The 23,175-nt window shown below is 43.5% G+C and overlaps 8 non-coding genes across 8 annotated transcripts; all 8 read right to left on the minus strand.

The window, feature by feature from the left end:
• Nucleotides 1-1,152: 1,152 nt before the first annotated feature.
• LOC148334042 (U1 spliceosomal RNA) lies at nucleotides 1,153-1,316 on the minus strand. The gene has a single exon (XR_015844495.1). It is a non-coding gene; the product is annotated as a U1 spliceosomal RNA (small nuclear RNA).
• A 658-nt stretch (nucleotides 1,317-1,974) lies between these two features.
• LOC148334043 (U2 spliceosomal RNA) lies at nucleotides 1,975-2,172 on the minus strand. Its single transcript, XR_015844538.1, has one exon. It is a non-coding gene; the product is annotated as a U2 spliceosomal RNA (small nuclear RNA).
• A 5,978-nt stretch (nucleotides 2,173-8,150) lies between these two features.
• On the minus strand, nucleotides 8,151-8,314 carry LOC148334044 (U1 spliceosomal RNA). The gene has a single exon (XR_015844505.1). It is a non-coding gene; the product is annotated as a U1 spliceosomal RNA (small nuclear RNA).
• A 658-nt stretch (nucleotides 8,315-8,972) lies between these two features.
• On the minus strand, nucleotides 8,973-9,170 carry LOC148334045 (U2 spliceosomal RNA). Its single transcript, XR_015844522.1, has one exon. It is a non-coding gene; the product is annotated as a U2 spliceosomal RNA (small nuclear RNA).
• A 5,986-nt stretch (nucleotides 9,171-15,156) lies between these two features.
• LOC148334046 (U1 spliceosomal RNA) lies at nucleotides 15,157-15,320 on the minus strand. Its single transcript, XR_015844515.1, has one exon. It is a non-coding gene; the product is annotated as a U1 spliceosomal RNA (small nuclear RNA).
• A 658-nt stretch (nucleotides 15,321-15,978) lies between these two features.
• LOC148334047 (U2 spliceosomal RNA) lies at nucleotides 15,979-16,176 on the minus strand. Its single transcript, XR_015844523.1, has one exon. It is a non-coding gene; the product is annotated as a U2 spliceosomal RNA (small nuclear RNA).
• Nucleotides 16,177-22,154: 5,978 nt separating this feature from the next.
• Nucleotides 22,155-22,318, minus strand: LOC148334048 (U1 spliceosomal RNA). Its single transcript, XR_015844525.1, has one exon. It is a non-coding gene; the product is annotated as a U1 spliceosomal RNA (small nuclear RNA).
• Nucleotides 22,319-22,976: 658 nt separating this feature from the next.
• On the minus strand, nucleotides 22,977-23,174 carry LOC148334049 (U2 spliceosomal RNA). Its single transcript, XR_015844524.1, has one exon. It is a non-coding gene; the product is annotated as a U2 spliceosomal RNA (small nuclear RNA).
• Between the last annotated feature and the right edge of the window lies 1 nt (nucleotide 23,175).

The raw sequence follows: 23,175 nt of genomic DNA on the forward strand, positions 1-23,175 counted from the left end.
GGCTTTTACCTCTTCATAACGAAGCCAAAATTCGCGAAGATTTTGAGCAGAGCTGAAACTAACATCAAAACCTTTGCTAAAAGGCAACGTTATGATACAGTTCAGGTCATTAGCATTAAATTCCAAGGTCTGTTGGATAAGTTTCCTGGAAAAATCCAGTCTGGACATTACCAGGAACTCTCCATTAACTTCCTTGAAAGTAAAACGTACACTGTGGTGCCTCCGCATGCCGGCATGGGTGGCCGACATAGCCGGAGAACCACAGGACGTAGATAATAAATAATAACAAATACTAGTTTACATTTACTTACCTTAGTCGGATAACTGAAAATACAAAGGTTATTATCAACAATAAGCAACAGCTGATATATCCCCCAATGAATAAGTCCTATACCACAGCAGGTATAGAACCAACACGCCCAAAGGAGGTGATCGCAGTCTTAGCCAAAAGGCCGAGAAGCGATATCAGCAAACTGACACAGGGGGCGACTTGATTCTCGACATTCCGAGCAACAGTGACGGTGACCAATGTAAAATGATCACAACAAACCATTTACATGCCAAACATCAAACTCACACATTTTTAGCTGAAAACGAGACCAACTGTGTTGCTTGCCAGCCTGCGAACGAAACAAAAGCTGAGCAATTGCTGGGTACTGTAGTCCATGTGACCCAAAGTGGACCAATTGGAAACAGCAATAGAAGTATTCCATTCACTGGCATCGCAATGCTCTTAAATGGTTAAATAGTCCGACGTGCGAATTTCAAGAATCTAATAAAACGTATTGCGGATCGTAAGAGGACAATTGTGTTGCTTTTCCTCCTCTAAGTGAAAAGAAAGTTAGGAAATCGCTCGCCTGTCACGTGATCCATATCGGACCAATATGAATTCTGCGCTAACTTCATGCCGTGTAACCATGTAAAACAGTCCTAAACAGACTAAAAAACCGAGATCTTTTCATTTACACGCACTTCCTGCTTCCCAATTGACATTGTCACTTGCTAGCGCCACCACTTGTGTGGAGGTGAATGACAGTAATTTGTCAACTGCGAAAGAAGCTAACTATTTATCGCATGTTGACAAATAAGCATGATACCGTGCTCACTAAGTGACATGAATGATTTTATGTCATTGTCATTACCATCAGAAATCAGGGGAGAGCGCGAACGCAGTCCCCCACTGTCAGAAATTGTGCAGTCGAGATTCCCACATTTGGGGAATTCGCAGGGGTCAGTACAGCCGGAGTGCAATGGCTGAGCCTCACCCTGGGTGAACCACCTTCGTGATCATGGTATCTCCCCTGCCAGGTAAGTATGAGATGTACACATTGCCAGGCCAAAAGGTTAAGCACCCACACCATCTTCAGTCACGGGCCCGATTGCAACGCACGTGTGATCGCATGCACACACATACACGCTGGATGATGCATGACACGTACATTAATTTAAGTAGTCTCTTTTAGACTTGCATTAAGTAAATATTTGTGAATGAGGTCAAAAGAATCAGCAAAAACATTCCCATCACGCCTTGCTTAAATTCTAACAAGAATTCAAAGCGAGAATTGAATTGACCCTGCCCCACGCCTTTCTAGCACTCATTTCCTGTTTCTTTGTGTGGTCAGGAACATGTAGCGGTGTAACAATTCAAACTCCTTTACAAAACTTTACTTATTTACGTTTTTGATTAGCCAAGCGCCAATATTATAACTTTATAGGAAATTTATATGATCTATATTTGAAACCATTATTTATATGACCACCCACCGCATGTTCCCTCAATAACGGAGCAAGACGACGCTTTCTTCAATGAAAGAATGTCCTTTAAGCCGCAGCATGACATGGTATTCGGTGAAAGTCTCAAAAACAAGAGACAGCCTTTGAGAAACACGACAGCTGCTTAAAGGGTTTCTTCGTTTTCCCACAGAACTACATAGAATGGAAACATCCAGCAACAAATTCATTGTGACCAGCAGAGGTGGGTGCACCGCTCCTGGCGGTACTGCAATACCAGGTCGATGCGTGGAATGGACGGAGCAAGCCCCTATTCAATCTCCCAGTTCCAAAAATCAATTTAATATATGGTCCCCAAATAGGGAACGTATCAGATATTAAACTGATAAGAACAGATTTTTTTTCTTTTGCAAAATTTTTATTGTTACTGTAGACATTGATGTTCACATCTCTCCAACATGGAGCACAATCTTAGTTCTGTGGTAACGTGTTAAAAAAGCAGCATGTTTGACATAGAGGTGTAAGGTAAAATGTATCTAAAATACATCTAGACAATATTTTTTAAAAAGCAATTGTTAAAAAAAGCACTTCAATCTCTGTTGTGCAGGAGCGTAGTATCGCCTTACTAAGTGGGACTTCATCCCACCCTCTCAAACAGAATCCAGACAGATAAGACCTGCCAGGATGCTTCAAGGAGTTCCTCAGAGGTGTTGCATCTCTCCACTCTCTCCCGAGGAGCCAGGCCGTCGCTGCCAGGACCTTCCCTGTGGGCTCCGGTTCCCTCCTCCGGGCGGGCACAGACGACTCTTCTTGGTGACTGTGTCCTTGGCTTGCCGCAGGCAGCTCAGAGTAGCCGCTGCCATTCGGAGCACAGCCACGGGGGTGGTCTGTCTGTGCCTCCTTACCAGCAAGTTTCTGGAGGTCCAAATGGCATCTTTGATGGCGGCAAGGGTGAGCCACTGCTTTGCAAAATGTTCTCTTGTGTTCGTCATTGGGCCCACCCCATAGAGCACGAATTGTGCATTGAGGACCTCCCTTGCTGGCAAGTCCGAGAATTGCAGGTGGCCGGCTGTCGCCCACAGGTCCGTGGCAGCACTGCACTCCCAGAGGAGGTGCCTCACCGACTCTTGGGCGCCACAACCAGGTCGGGGGCAGTTTGAGTGCGCTGCCATACCTCGGGAGTGCATAACGTACCTGACTGGGAGGATTTCGTGCGCCGCCATCCATGACAGGTCCCGAAGTTTGTTTGGGAGGGCGGGATGGTTTACATTGCGCCAAACAGTTGTGGGCTCGCCGAATGCAAGCCCGCGCACTGGACATACCGTTTCCCGCTCCTGCACAACAGAGATGAGAGATCTGTGGTTTTTTAAAACATGGCATTCTTGATTTTCTAGTTTAAAATTCCTTAAAAAAACTTTTATAAAAGAATAGGCAGGCGGCAGGATAAAAGACACAGGCAGTCTTTGATCGCTAGGGATGAGTCTTAATTTCCGGAGGTAAGATCCCATCCAGAATCTTAACATTGCTCGAGCTTTTTGAGCGCTTGAGGGCTCTAGTGCAGTTTGGAAGTGCAGGGCCACATATCTGCTTCCCAAGAAGAGCTGGAGGTCCGGCACTCCTTTTCCCCCTTTTTCTCTGCTCATCTTCATTGTTGCTCTCTTCAGTCTCTCCCACTTGGATCCCCAGATGAAGTAAAAGATAGCCCGGTCCAAACCTAAAAGGATACTTCTTGTTGGGATAAAAACAGAACTGATTAATAAAAGCAATGGTAGAATAACTGCTTTTATGATTAAAACTTTTCCCTCTATGGTCAGTTCCCTCATTCTCCAAAAAACAAGTCTTTTCCTCACTTTCCCTACCACGTCGCCCCAACTTGCTTCTCCTCCCCCTTCCCTGCCAAATCTGATCCCGAGTATTTTCTGGTCAGTTTTTGTCAATGTCAGGGGTAAACCTGTCTTTTCTGTCAATGTCCACGGTCCATAAAACTGTGCTTGTGTCTTGGCTCTATTAAGTTTTGACCCAGAGGCCCTCCCATACCAATCAGTCAAGTCCAAAGCCCTTGTCACCGATAAAAGGTCTGAGCACAGGATATTAAAATCGTCCATATATAAAATACATTTTGTCGTGAGTCCCCCGCCACCTGGAATGTTAACCCCCTTGATCATTTTATCCTTTCTCAACATCTGTGCCAGCGGTTCTATGCATAGGACATAGAGGAGTGCAGATAAAGGACAACCCTGACGGACACCGCAGTTAATTTGGACTGCTTTTGTCAGGTCCCCATTAACCACAAATCTACTGCTAATATCCCGGTACAGCAATCCCACCCACGCTATATACCTTTCGGGAAAACCCCATTTTTGCAGTACTCTAAAGAGGTACCGGTGCGAGATTCGGTCAAACGCTTTCTCAAAATCTAAATTTAGGACTACTAGCCGCATATTTCTGTCTCTCGCATAACAGATGGTGTCACGGATCAGCATGAGGCTGTCCGTGATCTTCCTCCCCACGATGGCACAGGTTTGATCCGGGTTGATCAATTCGCCCATAAAAACAGACATGCGTGTAGCTAAAAGTTTACTAAAAAGTTTGCAATCAACATTTAAAAGCGTGATAGGTCGCCAGTTGTCCAGGTCCGCCTTGTCTCCCTTCTTGTGCAGTAGTGTCACTATCCCTACTCTAAAACTGTCTGGTAGTCGGCTTGTTTTGTCAAATTCATTAAAAACAGTGATTAAATCCGGTGCTATAATGTCCCAAAAGGTCAAATAAAATTCCAGGCAGAGTCCGTCCTCACCCGGAGCTTTTGCTTTCTTAAATTGTTTTATGCATTTGTTTAATTCCTCTTGAGTAAAATCTCGCGTTAAAAGCACTTTATCAGTCACTGTTTTCTCAATAAAATTCAATACTTCCGACGTTGTCTCAGGTTGAATCTCTTTCCTGTCATACAGTTTCTGGTAGTAGCTTTCCACTGTCTCTTTTATTTCACTGCTTATTTCTGTTATAGCACCATTTACTTTTCGCAACTTAAAAATACCCCCACTCTTGTTCATAATTCTTTTAAAAAAGTACCTTGTACATTTTTCTCCTTCCTCTATCTCCTTTTCTTTACTCCTTAGTATTACACCTTTACTTTTGATGTCTGCTAAAAGCCTCAATTTATTTTTAATCTGTTTAATTTCCTCATTAAAATTGATACCCTTTTGTGAGAGGTTAAAATACCTTTGTAGTCTTTTTTGTAGTCCTAACATATGTTTCATTTCCTTCTTTTTCTTCTCTCTTCCTGCTTCTCTAAAAAAGGTCTGGGTTCTTAACTTTATCATTTCCCACCATTGTGCTCGTGATTCAAACAGGTCTTGGAGCGTTTGCCAATTTTTGTACTGCTCCCTGTATTTGTTCACCAGGACTTCGTCTTCAAGAAGGGAACAGTTGAGCCTCCAGAGGCCTCTGCCAACTGTCAAACCAGATGGGATTGACAGGTTGCAAGAAAGTGAGAGGTGGTCTGAGAAGAAGACAGGGGTTAATCTCGCATCAGTTGGTGTCCAACCCCGTGTAAATAAATAGTCAATGCGAGAGGCTTTGCTGCTATCTCCGCTAAACCATGTAAAACCCTCCTCTCTTGGATGTATGGTTTTAAAACAATCATCTAATTTAAAAACCCGGCACATGTCCTTCAGTAAAACAGATGTTTTATCAACTTTAAAATCCTCCCCAGCTCCTTTTTTATCATTTCTGCTTAAAACACAGTTAAAATCTCCTCCCATAATAAAGGGTGCACGACCTAGCATGTGACACTGCAAGTTCTCTAAAAGTTCATACCTGTCGTGTTTTTCATTTGGACCGTATATATTTAAAAGGTTAAAACCCTTTCCCATGAAGGTTAGGTGTGCTAAAAGTGCTCGTCCATCTATTAAAACCGTGCTACCTTTAATTGCAATTCGAGTGTTGTTTATTAAAATGGCCACTCCATCGTTGCGGTTTTCGTTCGACCCACTCCATAAAGATGGGTGTGGCCACATTTCCTCCCACTGCTTATCATTTTTTAAAAAGGGAATACCACATTCTTGCATTAAAAACACATCAGACTTAAGAGTTTTTAAAAAGGACAATACGCTCTGAGCACGAGTCTTTGATTTCACACTTCTAACGTTTATAGTCGAGAAGGTGAGAGTTAAAGATATGATTTAAAATGGAGGCCTACAAAACAGGGTATCAAAAGGAGGAAGCTCTTTAAAACTAATCAATTAGGTAATTTCTTGAGACCGGAGTTCTTCCTTCACCTGAGCAATAGGTGTAGGATTCGGGAGTCTTGGTGATGGTCTTTCTCGCAATCTTAAATTCATTGTGTTATGGTTTTTGGGCGTTGATTGTAGTACTATGTTCAAAAAAGACAGCTCGTTTGGTGAGTTGCAAGGAAAAACCCTGTGCTCTTCCACGTCGCTCTCTGAGCTCCCGGGCCTTCCCCTCTTCTCTAAGGTCAATGGAGACTCAGAAGACCGCTCAGATGCTAGTCGTTTAATTTTTTGTGTACAAGGAATTTCGCTGCGTTCACTACTAGTCTGGTCTTCCATGTTGGTTTTGGTCGATTCGGTTGTGGGCATTTGTGGCAACATGCTACTTTCTTCTGAACTCCCCATTGGTGTAGTCAACATATGCCCCTGCCCTTCCACCTCCTCACCTGTTCCCTCTCCACCAATGACAGGTTTTGGAGGGAGATTTGAATTTTCCGGTGTGTCTTTTGGTTGTTTGTCCATTTCAATTTCATTTAGCAGTACCATTTCTTTCCCAGCCTTCAATTTGTTGGCAAATGATTTTGGACAATTTCTGTAGAGGTGGTTTGATTCCCCACAGAGATTGCACTTTCTGCCATTGGTGCATTCTTCAAAAGTATGCCCAATTACTCTGCATTTTCCACAAATTATCTGCTGACATGCTTCTGCCAGGTGTCCATGCTCACCACACTTGCGGCAGAGCTTGGGTTGACCCTGGTAGTGTATGTAGCCTCGGTTTTCACCCAAAACTATCATTGATGGGAGATGTTTCAGGCCCTGGAAGCCCTGGGGGTCCTGCCATTGTTGAATGGGTACCCGCCAGGCACAGTTCCAGATGCCATCCTCATCTCTCACTTTCATAGCCTGGCCTTTCACCGTGCAATATCTACCCAGCCAAAAACAAATGTCATCTGCATTCACTGTCTCATTAAACATTCTGACAATAACTGTTTTAGCAGCATTATCAGTCAGTTTTTCCACATTGAACGCAGAAAACTGGGCTTTTACCTCTTCATAACGAAGCCAAAATTCGCGAAGATTTTGAGCAGAGCTGAAACTAACATCAAAACCTTTGCTAAAAGGCAACGTTATGATACAGTTCAGGTCATTAGCATTAAATTCCAAGGTCTGTTGGATAAGTTTCCTGGAAAAATCCAGTCTGGACATTACCAGGAACTCTCCATTAACTTCCTTGAAAGTAAAACGTACACTGTGGTGCCTCCGCATGCCGGCATGGGTGGCCGACATAGCCGGAGAACCACAGGACGTAGATAATAAATAATAACAAATACTAGTTTACATTTACTTACCTTAGTCGGATAACTGAAAATACAAAGGTTATTATCAACAATAAGCAACAGCTGATATATCCCCCAATGAATAAGTCCTATACCACAGCAGGTATAGAACCAACACGCCCAAAGGAGGTGATCGCAGTCTTAGCCAAAAGGCCGAGAAGCGATATCAGCAAACTGACACAGGGGGCGACTTGATTCTCGACATTCCGAGCAACAGTGACGGTGACCAATGTAAAATGATCACAACAAACCATTTACATGCCAAACATCAAACTCACACATTTTTAGCTGAAAACGAGACCAACTGTGTTGCTTGCCAGCCTGCGAACGAAACAAAAGCTGAGCAATTGCTGGGTACTGTAGTCCATGTGACCCAAAGTGGACCAATTGGAAACAGCAATAGAAGTATTCCATTCACTGGCATCGCAATGCTCTTAAATGGTTAAATAGTCCGACGTGCGAATTTCAAGAATCTAATAAAACGTATTGCGGATCGTAAGAGGACAATTGTGTTGCTTTTCCTCCTCTAAGTGAAAAGAAAGTTAGGAAATCGCTCGCCTGTCACGTGATCCATATCGGACCAATATGAATTCTGCGCTAACTTCATGCCGTGTAACCATGTAAAACAGTCCTAAACAGACTAAAAAACCGAGATCTTTTCGTTTACACGCACTTCCTGCTTCCCAATTGACATTGTCACTTGCTAGCGCCACCACTTGTGTGGAGGTGAATGACAGTAATTTGTCAACTGCGAAAGAAGCTAACTATTTATCGCATGTTGACAAATAAGCATGATACCGTGCTCACTAAGTGACATGAATGATTTTATGTCATTGTCATTACCATCAGAAATCAGGGGAGAGCGCGAACGCAGTCCCCCACTGTCAGAAATTGTGCAGTCGAGATTCCCACATTTGGGGAATTCGCAGGGGTCAGTACAGCCGGAGTGCAATGGCTGAGCCTCACCCTGGGTGAACCACCTTCGTGATCATGGTATCTCCCCTGCCAGGTAAGTATGAGATGTACACATTGCCAGGCCAAAAGGTTAAGCACCCACACCATCTTCAGTCACGGGCCCGATTGCAACGCACGTGTGATCGCATGCACACACATACACGCTGGATGATGCATGACACGTACATTAATTTAAGTAGTCTCTTTTAGACTTGCATTAAGTAAATATTTGTGAATGAGGTCAAAAGAATCAGCAAAAACATTCCCATCACGCCTTGCTTAAATTCTAACAAGAATTCAAAGCGAGAATTGAATTGACCCTGCCCCACGCCTTTCTAGCACTCATTTCCTGTTTCTTTGTGTGGTCAGGAACATGTAGCGGTGTAACAATTCAAACTCCTTTACAAAACTTTACTTATTTACGTTTTTGATTAGCCAAGCGCCAATATTATAACTTTATAGGAAATTTATATGATCTATATTTGAAACCATTATTTATATGACCACCCACCGCATGTTCCCTCAATAACGGAGCAAGACGACGCTTTCTTCAATGAAAGAATGTCCTTTAAGCCGCAGCATGACATGGTATTCGGTGAAAGTCTCAAAAACAAGAGACAGCCTTTGAGAAACACGACAGCTGCTTAAAGGGTTTCTTCGTTTTCCCACAGAACTACATAGAATGGAAACATCCAGCAACAAATTCATTGTGACCAGCAGAGGTGGGTGCACCGCTCCTGGCGGTACTGCAATACCAGGTCGATGCGTGGAATGGACGGAGCAAGCCCCTATTCCATCTCCCAGTTCCAAAAATCAATTTAATATATGGTCCCCAAATAGGGAACGTATCAGATATTAAACTGATAAGAACAGATTTTTTTTCTTTTGCAAAATTTTTATTGTTACTGTAGACATTGATGTTCACATCTCTCCAACATGGAGCACAATCTTAGTTCTGTGGTAACGTGTTAAAAAAGCAGCATGTTTGACATAGAGGTGTAAGGTAAAATGTATCTAAAATACATCTAGACAATATTTTTTAAAAAGCAATTGTTAAAAAAAGCACTTCAATCTCTGTTGTGCAGGAGCGTAGTATCGCCTTACTAAGTGGGACTTCATCCCACCCTCTCAAACAGAATCCAGACAGATAAGACCTGCCAGGATGCTTCAAGGAGTTCCTCAGAGGTGTTGCATCTCTCCACTCTCTCCCGAGGAGCCAGGCCGTCGCTGCCAGGACCTTCCCTGTGGGCTCCGGTTCCCTCCTCCGGGCGGGCACAGACGACTCTTCTTGGTGACTGTGTCCTTGGCTTGCCGCAGGCAGCTCAGAGTAGCCGCTGCCATTCGGAGCACAGCCACGGGGGTGGTCTGTCTGTGCCTCCTTACCAGCAAGTTTCTGGAGGTCCAAATGGCATCTTTGATGGCGGCAAGGGTGAGCCACTGCTTTGCAAAATGTTCTCTTGTGTTCGTCATTGGGCCCACCCCATAGAGCACGAATTGTGCATTGAGGACCTCCCTTGCTGGCAAGTCCGAGAATTGCAGGTGGCCGGCTGTCGCCCACAGGTCCGTGGCAGCACTGCACTCCCAGAGGAGGTGCCTCACCGACTCTTGGGCGCCACAACCAGGTCGGGGGCAGTTTGAGTGCGCTGCCATACCTCGGGAGTGCATAACGTACCTGACTGGGAGGATTTCGTGCGCCGCCATCCATGACAGGTCCCGAAGTTTGTTTGGGAGGGCGGGATGGTTTACATTGCGCCAAACAGTTGTGGGCTCGCCGAATGCAAGCCCGCGCACTGGACATACCGTTTCCCGCTCCTGCACAACAGAGATGAGAGATCTGTGGTTTTTTAAAACATGGCATTCTTGATTTTCTAGTTTAAAATTCCTTAAAAAAACTTTTATAAAAGAATAGGCAGGCGGCAGGATAAAAGACACAGGCAGTCTTTGATCGCTAGGGATGAGTCTTAATTTCCGGAGGTAAGATCCCATCCAGAATCTTAACATTGCTCGAGCTTTTTGAGCGCTTGAGGGCTCTAGTGCAGTTTGGAAGTGCAGGGCCACATATCTGCTTCCCAAGAAGAGCTGGAGGTCCGGCACTCCTTTTCCCCCTTTTTCTCTGCTCATCTTCATTGTTGCTCTCTTCAGTCTCTCCCACTTGGATCCCCAGATGAAGTAAAAGATAGCCCGGTCCAAACCTAAAAGGATACTTCTTGTTGGGATAAAAACAGAACTGATTAATAAAAGCAATGGTAGAATAACTGCTTTTATGATTAAAACTTTTCCCTCTATGGTCAGTTCCCTCATTCTCCAAAAAACAAGTCTTTTCCTCACTTTCCCTACCACGTCGCCCCAACTTGCTTCTCCTCCCCCTTCCCTGCCAAATCTGATCCCGAGTATTTTCTGGTCAGTTTTTGTCAATGTCAGGGGTAAACCTGTCTTTTCTGTCAATGTCCACGGTCCATAAAACTGTGCTTGTGTCTTGGCTCTATTAAGTTTTGACCCAGAGGCCCTCCCATACCAATCAGTCAAGTCCAAAGCCCTTGTCACCGATAAAAGGTCTGAGCACAGGATATTAAAATCGTCCATATATAAAATACATTTTGTCGTGAGTCCCCCGCCACCTGGAATGTTAACCCCCTTGATCATTTTATCCTTTCTCAACATCTGTGCCAGCGGTTCTATGCATAGGACATAGAGGAGTGCAGATAAAGGACAACCCTGACGGACACCGCAGTTAATTTGGACTGCTTTTGTCAGGTCCCCATTAACCACAAATCTACTGCTAATATCCCGGTACAGCAATCCCACCCACGCTATATACCTTTCGGGAAAACCCCATTTTTGCAGTACTCTAAAGAGGTACCGGTGCGAGATTCGGTCAAACGCTTTCTCAAAATCTAAATTTAGGACTACTAGCCGCATATTTCTGTCTCTCGCATAACAGATGGTGTCACGGATCAGCATGAGGCTGTCCGTGATCTTCCTCCCCACGATGGCACAGGTTTGATCCGGGTTGATCAATTCGCCCATAAAAACAGACATGCGTGTAGCTAAAAGTTTACTAAAAAGTTTGCAATCAACATTTAAAAGCGTGATAGGTCGCCAGTTGTCCAGGTCCGCCTTGTCTCCCTTCTTGTGCAGTAGTGTCACTATCCCTACTCTAAAACTGTCTGGTAGTCGGCTTGTTTTGTCAAATTCATTAAAAACAGTGATTAAATCCGGTGCTATAATGTCCCAAAAGGTCAAATAAAATTCCAGGCAGAGTCCGTCCTCACCCGGAGCTTTTGCTTTCTTAAATTGTTTTATGCATTTGTTTAATTCCTCTTGAGTAAAATCTCGCGTTAAAAGCACTTTATCAGTCACTGTTTTCTCAATAAAATTCAATACTTCCGACGTTGTCTCAGGTTGAATCTCTTTCCTGTCATACAGTTTCTGGTAGTAGCTTTCCACTGTCTCTTTTATTTCACTGCTTATTTCTGTTATAGCACCATTTACTTTTCGCAACTTAAAAATACCCCCACTCTTGTTCATAATTCTTTTAAAAAAGTACCTTGTACATTTTTCTCCTTCCTCTATCTCCTTTTCTTTACTCCTTAGTATTACACCTTTACTTTTGATGTCTGCTAAAAGCCTCAATTTATTTTTAATCTGTTTAATTTCCTCATTAAAATTGATACCCTTTTGTGAGAGGTTAAAATACCTTTGTAGTCTTTTTTGTCTTTTTTGTAGTCCTAACATATGTTTCATTTCCTTCTTTTTCTTCTCTCTTCCTGCTTCTCTAAAAAAGGTCTGGGTTCTTAACTTTATCATTTCCCACCATGTGCTCGTGATTCAAACAGGTCTTGGAGCGTTTGCCAATTTTTGTACTGCTCCCTGTATTTGTTCACCAGGACTTCGTCTTCAAGAAGGGAACAGTTGAGCCTCCAGAGGCCTCTGCCAACTGTCAAACCAGATGGGATTGACAGGTTGCAAGAAAGTGAGAGGTGGTCTGAGAAGAAGACAGGGGTTAATCTCGCATCAGTTGGTGTCCAACCCCGTGTAAATAAATAGTCAATGCGAGAGGCTTTGCTGCTATCTCCGCTAAACCATGTAAAACCCTCCTCTCTTGGATGTATGGTTTTAAAACAATCATCTAATTTAAAAACCCGGCACATGTCCTTCAGTAAAACAGATGTTTTATCAACTTTAAAATCCTCCCCAGCTCCTTTTTTATCATTTCTGCTTAAAACACAGTTAAAATCTCCTCCCATAATAAAGGGTGCACGACCTAGCATGTGACACTGCAAGTTCTCTAAAAGTTCATACCTGTCGTGTTTTTCATTTGGACCGTATATATTTAAAAGGTTAAAACCCTTTCCCATGAAGGTTAGGTGTGCTAAAAGTGCTCGTCCATCTATTAAAACCGTGCTACCTTTAATTGCAATTCGAGTGTTGTTTATTAAAATGGCCACTCCATCGTTGCGGTTTTCGTTCGACCCACTCCATAAAGATGGGTGTGGCCACATTTCCTCCCACTGCTTATCATTTTTTAAAAAGGGAATACCACATTCTTGCATTAAAAACACATCAGACTTAAGAGTTTTTAAAAAGGACAATACGCTCTGAGCACGAGTCTTTGATTTCACACTTCTAACGTTTATAGTCGAGAAGGTGAGAGTTAAAGATATGATTTAAAATGGAGGCCTACAAAACAGGGTATCAAAAGGAGGAAGCTCTTTAAAACTAATCAATTAGGTAATTTCTTGAGACCGGAGTTCTTCCTTCACCTGAGCAATAGGTGTAGGATTCGGGAGTCTTGGTGATGGTCTTTCTCGCAATCTTAAATTCATTGTGTTATGGTTTTTGGGCGTTGATTGTAGTACTATGTTCAAAAAAGACAGCTCGTTTGGTGAGTTGCAAGGAAAAACCCTGTGCTCTTCCACGTCGCTCTCTGAGCTCCCGGGCCTTCCCCTCTTCTCTAAGGTCAATGGAGACTCAGAAGACCGCTCAGATGCTAGTCGTTTAATTTTTTGTGTACAAGGAATTTCGCTGCGTTCACTACTAGTCTGGTCTTCCATGTTGGTTTTGGTCGATTCGGTTGTGGGCATTTGTGGCAACATGCTACTTTCTTCTGAACTCCCCATTGGTGTAGTCAACATATGCCCCTGCCCTTCCACCTCCTCACCTGTTCCCTCTCCACCAATGACAGGTTTTGGAGGGAGATTTGAATTTTCCGGTGTGTCTTTTGGTTGTTTGTCCATTTCAATTTCATTTAGCAGTACCATTTCTTTCCCAGCCTTCAATTTGTTGGCAAATGATTTTGGACAATTTCTGTAGAGGTGGTTTGATTCCCCACAGAGATTGCACTTTCTGCCATTGGTGCATTCTTCAAAAGTATGCCCAATTACTCTGCATTTTCCACAAATTATCTGCTGACATGCTTCTGCCAGGTGTCCATGCTCACCACACTTGCGGCAGAGCTTGGGTTGACCCTGGTAGTGTATGTAGCCTCGGTTTTCACCCAAAACTATCATTGATGGGAGATGTTTCAGGCCCTGGAAGCCCTGGGGGTCCTGCCATTGTTGAATGGGTACCCGCCAGGCACAGTTCCAGATGCCATCCTCATCTCTCACTTTCATAGCCTGGCCTTTCACCGTGCAATATCTACCCAGCCAAAAACAAATGTCATCTGCATTCACTGTCTCATTAAACATTCTGACAATAACTGTTTTAGCAGCATTATCAGTCAGTTTTTCCACATTGAACGCAGAAAACTGGGCTTTTACCTCTTCATAACGAAGCCAAAATTCGCGAAGATTTTGAGCAGAGCTGAAACTAACATCAAAACCTTTGCTAAAAGGCAACGTTATGATACAGTTCAGGTCATTAGCATTAAATTCCAAGGTCTGTTGGATAAGTTTCCTGGAAAAATCCAGTCTGGACATTACCAGGAACTCTCCATTAACTTCCTTGAAAGTAAAACGTACACTGTGGTGCCTCCGCATGCCGGCATGGGTGGCCGACATAGCCGGAGAACCACAGGACGTAGATAATAAATAATAACAAATACTAGTTTACATTTACTTACCTTAGTCGGATAACTGAAAATACAAAGGTTATTATCAACAATAAGCAACAGCTGATATATCCCCCAATGAATAAGTCCTATACCACAGCAGGTATAGAACCAACACGCCCAAAGGAGGTGATCGCAGTCTTAGCCAAAAGGCCGAGAAGCGATATCAGCAAACTGACACAGGGGGCGACTTGATTCTCGACATTCCGAGCAACAGTGACGGTGACCAATGTAAAATGATCACAACAAACCATTTACATGCCAAACATCAAACTCACACATTTTTAGCTGAAAACGAGACCAACTGTGTTGCTTGCCAGCCTGCGAACGAAACAAAAGCTGAGCAATTGCTGGGTACTGTAGTCCATGTGACCCAAAGTGGACCAATTGGAAACAGCAATAGAAGTATTCCATTCACTGGCATCGCAATGCTCTTAAATGGTTAAATAGTCCGACGTGCGAATTTCAAGAATCTAATAAAACGTATTGCGGATCGTAAGAGGACAATTGTGTTGCTTTTCCTCCTCTAAGTGAAAAGAAAGTTAGGAAATCGCTCGCCTGTCACGTGATCCATATCGGACCAATATGAATTCTGCGCTAACTTCATGCCGTGTAACCATGTAAAACAGTCCTAAACAGACTAAAAAACCGAGATCTTTTCGTTTACACGCACTTCCTGCTTCCCAATTGACATTGTCACTTGCTAGCGCCACCACTTGTGTGGAGGTGAATGACAGTAATTTGTCAACTGCGAAAGAAGCTAACTATTTATCGCATGTTGACAAATAAGCATGATACCGTGCTCACTAAGTGACATGAATGATTTTATTTCATTGTCATTACCATCAGAAATCAGGGGAGAGCGCGAACGCAGTCCCCCACTGTCAGAAATTGTGCAGTCGAGATTCCCACATTTGGGGAATTCGCAGGGGTCAGTACAGCCGGAGTGCAATGGCTGAGCCTCACCCTGGGTGAACCACCTTCGTGATCATGGTATCTCCCCTGCCAGGTAAGTATGAGATGTACACATTGCCAGGCCAAAAGGTTAAGCACCCACACCATCTTCAGTCACGGGCCCGATTGCAACGCACGTGTGATCGCATGCACACACATACACGCTGGATGATGCATGACACATACATTAATTTAAGTAGTCTCTTTTAGACTTGCATGAAGTAAATATTTGTGAATGAGGTCAAAAGAATCAGCAAAAACATTCCCATCACGCCTTGCTTAAATTCTAACAAGAATTCAAAGCGAGAATTGAATTGACCCTGCCCCACGCCTTTCTAGCACTCATTTCCTGTTTCTTTGTGTGGTCAGGAACATGTAGCGGTGTAACAATTCAAACTCCTTTACAAAACTTTACTTATTTACGTTTTTGATTAGCCAAGCGCCAATATTATAACTTTATAGGAAATTTATATGATCTATATTTGAAACCATTATTTATATGACCACCCACCGCATGTTCCCTCAATAACGGAGCAAGACGACGCTTTCTTCAATGAAAGAATGTCCTTTAAGCCGCAGCATGACATGGTATTCGGTGAAAGTCTCAAAAACAAGAGACAGCCTTTGAGAAACACGACAGCTGCTTAAAGGGTTTCTTCGTTTTCCCACAGAACTACATAGAATGGAAACATCCAGCAACAAATTCATTGTGACCAGCAGAGGTGGGTGCACCGCTCCTGGCGGTACTGCAATACCAGGTCGATGCGTGGAATGGACGGAGCAAGCCCCTATTCCATCTCCCAGTTCCAAAAATCAATTTAATATATGGTCCCCAAATAGGGAACGTATCAGATATTAAACTGATAAGAACAGATTTTTTTTCTTTTGCAAAATTTTTATTGTTACTGTAGACATTGATGTTCACATCTCTCCAACATGGAGCACAATCTTAGTTCTGTGGTAACGTGTTAAAAAAGCAGCATGTTTGACATAGAGGTGTAAGGTAAAATGTATCTAAAATACATCTAGACAATATTTTTTAAAAAGCAATTGTTAAAAAAAGCACTTCAATCTCTGTTGTGCAGGAGCGTAGTATCGCCTTACTAAGTGGGACTTCATCCCACCCTCTCAAACAGAATCCAGACAGATAAGACCTGCCAGGATGCTTCAAGGAGTTCCTCAGAGGTGTTGCATCTCTCCACTCTCTCCAGAGGAGCCAGGCCGTCGCTGCCAGGACCTTCCCTGTGGGCTCCGGTTCCCTCCTCCGGGCGGGCACAGACGACTCTTCTTGGTGACTGTGTCCTTGGCTTGCCGCAGGCAGCTCAGAGTAGCCGCTGCCATTCGGAGCACAGCCACGGGGGTGGTCTGTCTGTGCCTCCTTACCAGCAAGTTTCTGGAGGTCCAAATGGCATCTTTGATGGCGGCAAGGGTGAGCCACTGCTTTGCAAAATGTTCTCTTGTGTTCGTCATTGGGCCCACCCCATAGAGCACGAATTGTGCATTGAGGACCTCCCTTGCTGGCAAGTCCGAGAATTGCAGGTGGCCGGCTGTCGCCCACAGGTCCGTGGCAGCACTGCACTCCCAGAGGAGGTGCCTCACCGACTCTTGGGCGCCACAACCAGGTCGGGGGCAGTTTGAGTGCGCTGCCATACCTCGGGAGTGCATAACGTACCTGACTGGGAGGATTTCGTGCGCCGCCATCCATGACAGGTCCCGAAGTTTGTTTGGGAGGGCGGGATGGTTTACATTGCGCCAAACAGTTGTGGGCTCGCCGAATGCAAGCCCGCGCACTGGACATACCGTTTCCCGCTCCTGCACAACAGAGATGAGAGATCTGTGGTTTTTTAAAACATGGCATTCTTGATTTTCTAGTTTAAAATTCCTTAAAAAAACTTTTATAAAAGAATAGGCAGGCGGCAGGATAAAAGACACAGGCAGTCTTTGATCGCTAGGGATGAGTCTTAATTTCCGGAGGTAAGATCCCATCCAGAATCTTAACATTGCTCGAGCTTTTTGAGCGCTTGAGGGCTCTAGTGCAGTTTGGAAGTGCAGGGCCACATATCTGCTTCCCAAGAAGAGCTGGAGGTCCGGCACTCCTTTTCCCCCTTTTTCTCTGCTCATCTTCATTGTTGCTCTCTTCAGTCTCTCCCACTTGGATCCCCAGATGAAGTAAAAGATAGCCCGGTCCAAACCTAAAAGGATACTTCTTGTTGGGATAAAAACAGAACTGATTAATAAAAGCAATGGTAGAATAACTGCTTTTATGATTAAAACTTTTCCCTCTATGGTCAGTTCCCTCATTCTCCAAAAAACAAGTCTTTTCCTCACTTTCCCTACCACGTCGCCCCAACTTGCTTCTCCTCCCCCTTCCCTGCCAAATCTGATCCCGAGTATTTTCTGGTCAGTTTTTGTCAATGTCAGGGGTAAACCTGTCTTTTCTGTCAATGTCCACGGTCCATAAAACTGTGCTTGTGTCTTGGCTCTATTAAGTTTTGACCCAGAGGCCCTCCCATACCAATCAGTCAAGTCCAAAGCCCTTGTCACCGATAAAAGGTCTGAGCACAGGATATTAAAATCGTCCATATATAAAATACATTTTGTCGTGAGTCCCCCGCCACCTGGAATGTTAACCCCCTTGATCATTTTATCCTTTCTCAACATCTGTGCCAGCGGTTCTATGCATAGGACATAGAGGAGTGCAGATAAAGGACAACCCTGACGGACACCGCAGTTAATTTGGACTGCTTTTGTCAGGTCCCCATTAACCACAAATCTACTGCTAATATCCCGGTACAGCAATCCCACCCACGCTATATACCTTTCGGGAAAACCCCATTTTTGCAGTACTCTAAAGAGGTACCGGTGCGAGATTCGGTCAAACGCTTTCTCAAAATCTAAATTTAGGACTACTAGCCGCATATTTCTGTCTCTCGCATAACAGATGGTGTCACGGATCAGCATGAGGCTGTCCGTGATCTTCCTCCCCACGATGGCACAGGTTTGATCCGGGTTGATCAATTCGCCCATAAAAACAGACATGCGTGTAGCTAAAAGTTTACTAAAAAGTTTGCAATCAACATTTAAAAGCGTGATAGGTCGCCAGTTGTCCAGGTCCGCCTTGTCTCCCTTCTTGTGCAGTAGTGTCACTATCCCTACTCTAAAACTGTCTGGTAGTCGGCTTGTTTTGTCAAATTCATTAAAAACAGTGATTAAATCCGGTGCTATAATGTCCCAAAAGGTCAAATAAAATTCCAGGCAGAGTCCGTCCTCACCCGGAGCTTTTGCTTTCTTAAATTGTTTTATGCATTTGTTTAATTCCTCTTGAGTAAAATCTCGCGTTAAAAGCACTTTATCAGTCACTGTTTTCTCAATAAAATTCAATACTTCCGACGTTGTCTCAGGTTGAATCTCTTTCCTGTCATACAGTTTCTGGTAGTAGCTTTCCACTGTCTCTTTTATTTCACTGCTTATTTCTGTTATAGCACCATTTACTTTTCGCAACTTAAAAATACCCCCACTCTTGTTCATAATTCTTTTAAAAAAGTACCTTGTACATTTTTCTCCTTCCTCTATCTCCTTTTCTTTACTCCTTAGTATTACACCTTTACTTTTGATGTCTGCTAAAAGCCTCAATTTATTTTTAATCTGTTTAATTTCCTCATTAAAATTGATACCCTTTTGTGAGAGGTTAAAATACCTTTGTAGTCTTTTTTGTAGTCCTAACATATGTTTCATTTCCTTCTTTTTCTTCTCTCTTCCTGCTTCTCTAAAAAAGGTCTGGGTTCTTAACTTTATCATTTCCCACCATTGTGCTCGTGATTCAAACAGGTCTTGGAGCGTTTGCCAATTTTTGTACTGCTCCCTGTATTTGTTCACCAGGACTTCGTCTTCAAGAAGGGAACAGTTGAGCCTCCAGAGGCCTCTGCCAACTGTCAAACCAGATGGGATTGACAGGTTGCAAGAAAGTGAGAGGTGGTCTGAGAAGAAGACAGGGGTTAATCTCGCATCAGTTGGTGTCCAACCCCGTGTAAATAAATAGTCAATGCGAGAGGCTTTGCTGCTATCTCCGCTAAACCATGTAAAACCCTCCTCTCTTGGATGTATGGTTTTAAAACAATCATCTAATTTAAAAACCCGGCACATGTCCTTCAGTAAAACAGATGTTTTATCAACTTTAAAATCCTCCCCAGCTCCTTTTTTATCATTTCTGCTTAAAACACAGTTAAAATCTCCTCCCATAATAAAGGGTGCACGACCTAGCATGTGACACTGCAAGTTCTCTAAAAGTTCATACCTGTCGTGTTTTTCATTTGGACCGTATATATTTAAAAGGTTAAAACCCTTTCCCATGAAGGTTAGGTGTGCTAAAAGTGCTCGTCCATCTATTAAAACCGTGCTACCTTTAATTGCAATTCGAGTGTTGTTTATTAAAATGGCCACTCCATCGTTGCGGTTTTCGTTCGACCCACTCCATAAAGATGGGTGTGGCCACATTTCCTCCCACTGCTTATCATTTTTTAAAAAGGGAATACCACATTCTTGCATTAAAAACACATCAGACTTAAGAGTTTTTAAAAAGGACAATACGCTCTGAGCACGAGTCTTTGATTTCACACTTCTAACGTTTATAGTCGAGAAGGTGAGAGTTAAAGATATGATTTAAAATGGAGGCCTACAAAACAGGGTATCAAAAGGAGGAAGCTCTTTAAAACTAATCAATTAGGTAATTTCTTGAGACCGGAGTTCTTCCTTCACCTGAGCAATAGGTGTAGGATTCGGGAGTCTTGGTGATGGTCTTTCTCGCAATCTTAAATTCATTGTGTTATGGTTTTTGGGCGTTGATTGTAGTACTATGTTCAAAAAAGACAGCTCGTTTGGTGAGTTGCAAGGAAAAACCCTGTGCTCTTCCACGTCGCTCTCTGAGCTCCCGGGCCTTCCCCTCTTCTCTAAGGTCAATGGAGACTCAGAAGACCGCTCAGATGCTAGTCGTTTAATTTTTTGTGTACAAGGAATTTCGCTGCGTTCACTACTAGTCTGGTCTTCCATGTTGGTTTTGGTCGATTCGGTTGTGGGCATTTGTGGCAACATGCTACTTTCTTCTGAACTCCCCATTGGTGTAGTCAACATATGCCCCTGCCCTTCCACCTCCTCACCTGTTCCCTCTCCACCAATGACAGGTTTTGGAGGGAGATTTGAATTTTCCGGTGTGTCTTTTGGTTGTTTGTCCATTTCAATTTCATTTAGCAGTACCATTTCTTTCCCAGCCTTCAATTTGTTGGCAAATGATTTTGGACAATTTCTGTAGAGGTGGTTTGATTCCCCACAGAGATTGCACTTTCTGCCATTGGTGCATTCTTCAAAAGTATGCCCAATTACTCTGCATTTTCCACAAATTATCTGCTGACATGCTTCTGCCAGGTGTCCATGCTCACCACACTTGCGGCAGAGCTTGGGTTGACCCTGGTAGTGTATGTAGCCTCGGTTTTCACCCAAAACTATCATTGATGGGAGATGTTTCAGGCCCTGGAAGCCCTGGGGGTCCTGCCATTGTTGAATGGGTACCCGCCAGGCACAGTTCCAGATGCCATCCTCATCTCTCACTTTCATAGCCTGGCCTTTCACCGCGCAATATCTACCCAGCCAAAAACAAATGTCATCTGCATTCACTGTCTCATTAAACATTCTGACAATAACTGTTTTAGCAGCATTATCAGTCAGTTTTTCCACATTGAACGCAGAAAACTGGGCTTTTACCTCTTCATAACGAAGCCAAAATTCGCGAAGATTTTGAGCAGAGCTGAAACTAACATCAAAACCTTTGCTAAAAGGCAACGTTATGATACAGTTCAGGTCATTAGCATTAAATTCCAAGGTCTGTTGGATAAGTTTCCTGGAAAAATCCAGTCTGGACATTACCAGGAACTCTCCATTAACTTCCTTGAAAGTAAAACGTACACTGTGGTGCCTCCGCATGCCGGCATGGGTGGCCGACATAGCCGGAGAACCACAGGACGTAGATAATAAATAATAACAAATACTAGTTTACATTTACTTACCTTAGTCGGATAACTGAAAATACAAAGGTTATTATCAACAATAAGCAACAGCTGATATATCCCCCAATGAATAAGTCCTATACCACAGCAGGTATAGAACCAACACGCCCAAAGGAGGTGATCGCAGTCTTAGCCAAAAGGCCGAGAAGCGATATCAGCAAACTGACACAGGGGGCGACTTGATTCTCGACATTCCGAGCAACAGTGACGGTGACCAATGTAAAATGATCACAACAAACCATTTACATGCCAAACATCAAACTCACACATTTTTAGCTGAAAACGAGACCAACTGTGTTGCTTGCCAGCCTGCGAACGAAACAAAAGCTGAGCAATTGCTGGGTACTGTAGTCCATGTGACCCAAAGTGGACCAATTGGAAACAGCAATAGAAGTATTCCATTCACTGGCATCGCAATGCTCTTAAATGGTTAAATAGTCCGACGTGCGAATTTCAAGAATCTAATAAAACGTATTGCGGATCGTAAGAGGACAATTGTGTTGCTTTTCCTCCTCTAAGTGAAAAGAAAGTTAGGAAATCGCTCGCCTGTCACGTGATCCATATCGGACCAATATGAATTCTGCGCTAACTTCATGCCGTGTAACCATGTAAAACAGTCCTAAACAGACTAAAAAACCGAGATCTTTTCGTTTACACGCACTTCCTGCTTCCCAATTGACATTGTCACTTGCTAGCGCCACCACTTGTGTGGAGGTGAATGACAGTAATTTGTCAACTGCGAAAGAAGCTAACTATTTATCGCATGTTGACAAATAAGCATGATACCGTGCTCACTAAGTGACATGAATGATTTTATGTCATTGTCATTACCATCAGAAATCAGGGGAGAGCGCGAACGCAGTCCCCCACTGTCAGAAATTGTGCAGTCGAGATTCCCACATTTGGGGAATTCGCAGGGGTCAGTACAGCCGGAGTGCAATGGCTGAGCCTCACCCTGGGTGAACCACCTTCGTGATCATGGTATCTCCCCTGCCAGGTAAGTATGAGATGTACACATTGCCAGGCCAAAAGGTTAAGCACCCACACCATCTTCAGTCACGGGCCCGATTGCAACGCACGTGTGATCGCATGCACACACATACACGCTGGATGATGCATGACACGTACATTAATTTAAGTAGTCTCTTTTAGACTTGCATTAAGTAAATATTTGTGAATGAGGTCAAAAGAATCAGCAAAAACATTCCCATCACGCCTTGCTTAAATTCTAACAAGAATTCAAAGCGAGAATTGAATTGACCCTGCCCCACGCCTTTCTAGCACTCATTTCCTGTTTCTTTGTGTGGTCAGGAACATGTAGCGGTGTAACAATTCAAACTCCTTTACAAAACTTTACTTATTTACGTTTTTGATTAGCCAAGCGCCAATATTATAACTTTATAGGAAATTTATATGATCTATATTTGAAACCATTATTTATATGACCACCCACCGCATGTTCCCTCAATAACGGAGCAAGACGACGCTTTCTTCAATGAAAGAATGTCCTTTAAGCCGCAGCATGACATGGTATTCGGTGAAAGTCTCAAAAACAAGAGACAGCCTTTGAGAAACACGACAGCTGCTTAAAGGGTTTCTTCGTTTTCCCACAGAACTACATAGAATGGAAACATCCAGCAACAAATTCATTGTGACCAGCAGAGGTGGGTGCACCGCTCCTGGCGGTACTGCAATACCAGGTCGATGCGTGGAATGGACGGAGCAAGCCCCTATTCCATCTCCCAGTTCCAAAAATCAATTTAATATATGGTCCCCAAATAGGGAACGTATCAGATATTAAACTGATAAGAACAGATTTTTTTTCTTTTGCAAAATTTTTATTGTTACTGTAGACATTGATG

This window comes from Idiotropiscis lumnitzeri, chromosome 7, assembly GCF_059441095.1.
Source record: "Idiotropiscis lumnitzeri isolate Australia: NSW breed Sydney's pygmy pipehorse chromosome 7, RoL_Ilum_1.0, whole genome shotgun sequence".
Taxonomy (NCBI): Eukaryota; Metazoa; Chordata; class Actinopteri; order Syngnathiformes; family Syngnathidae; genus Idiotropiscis; species Idiotropiscis lumnitzeri.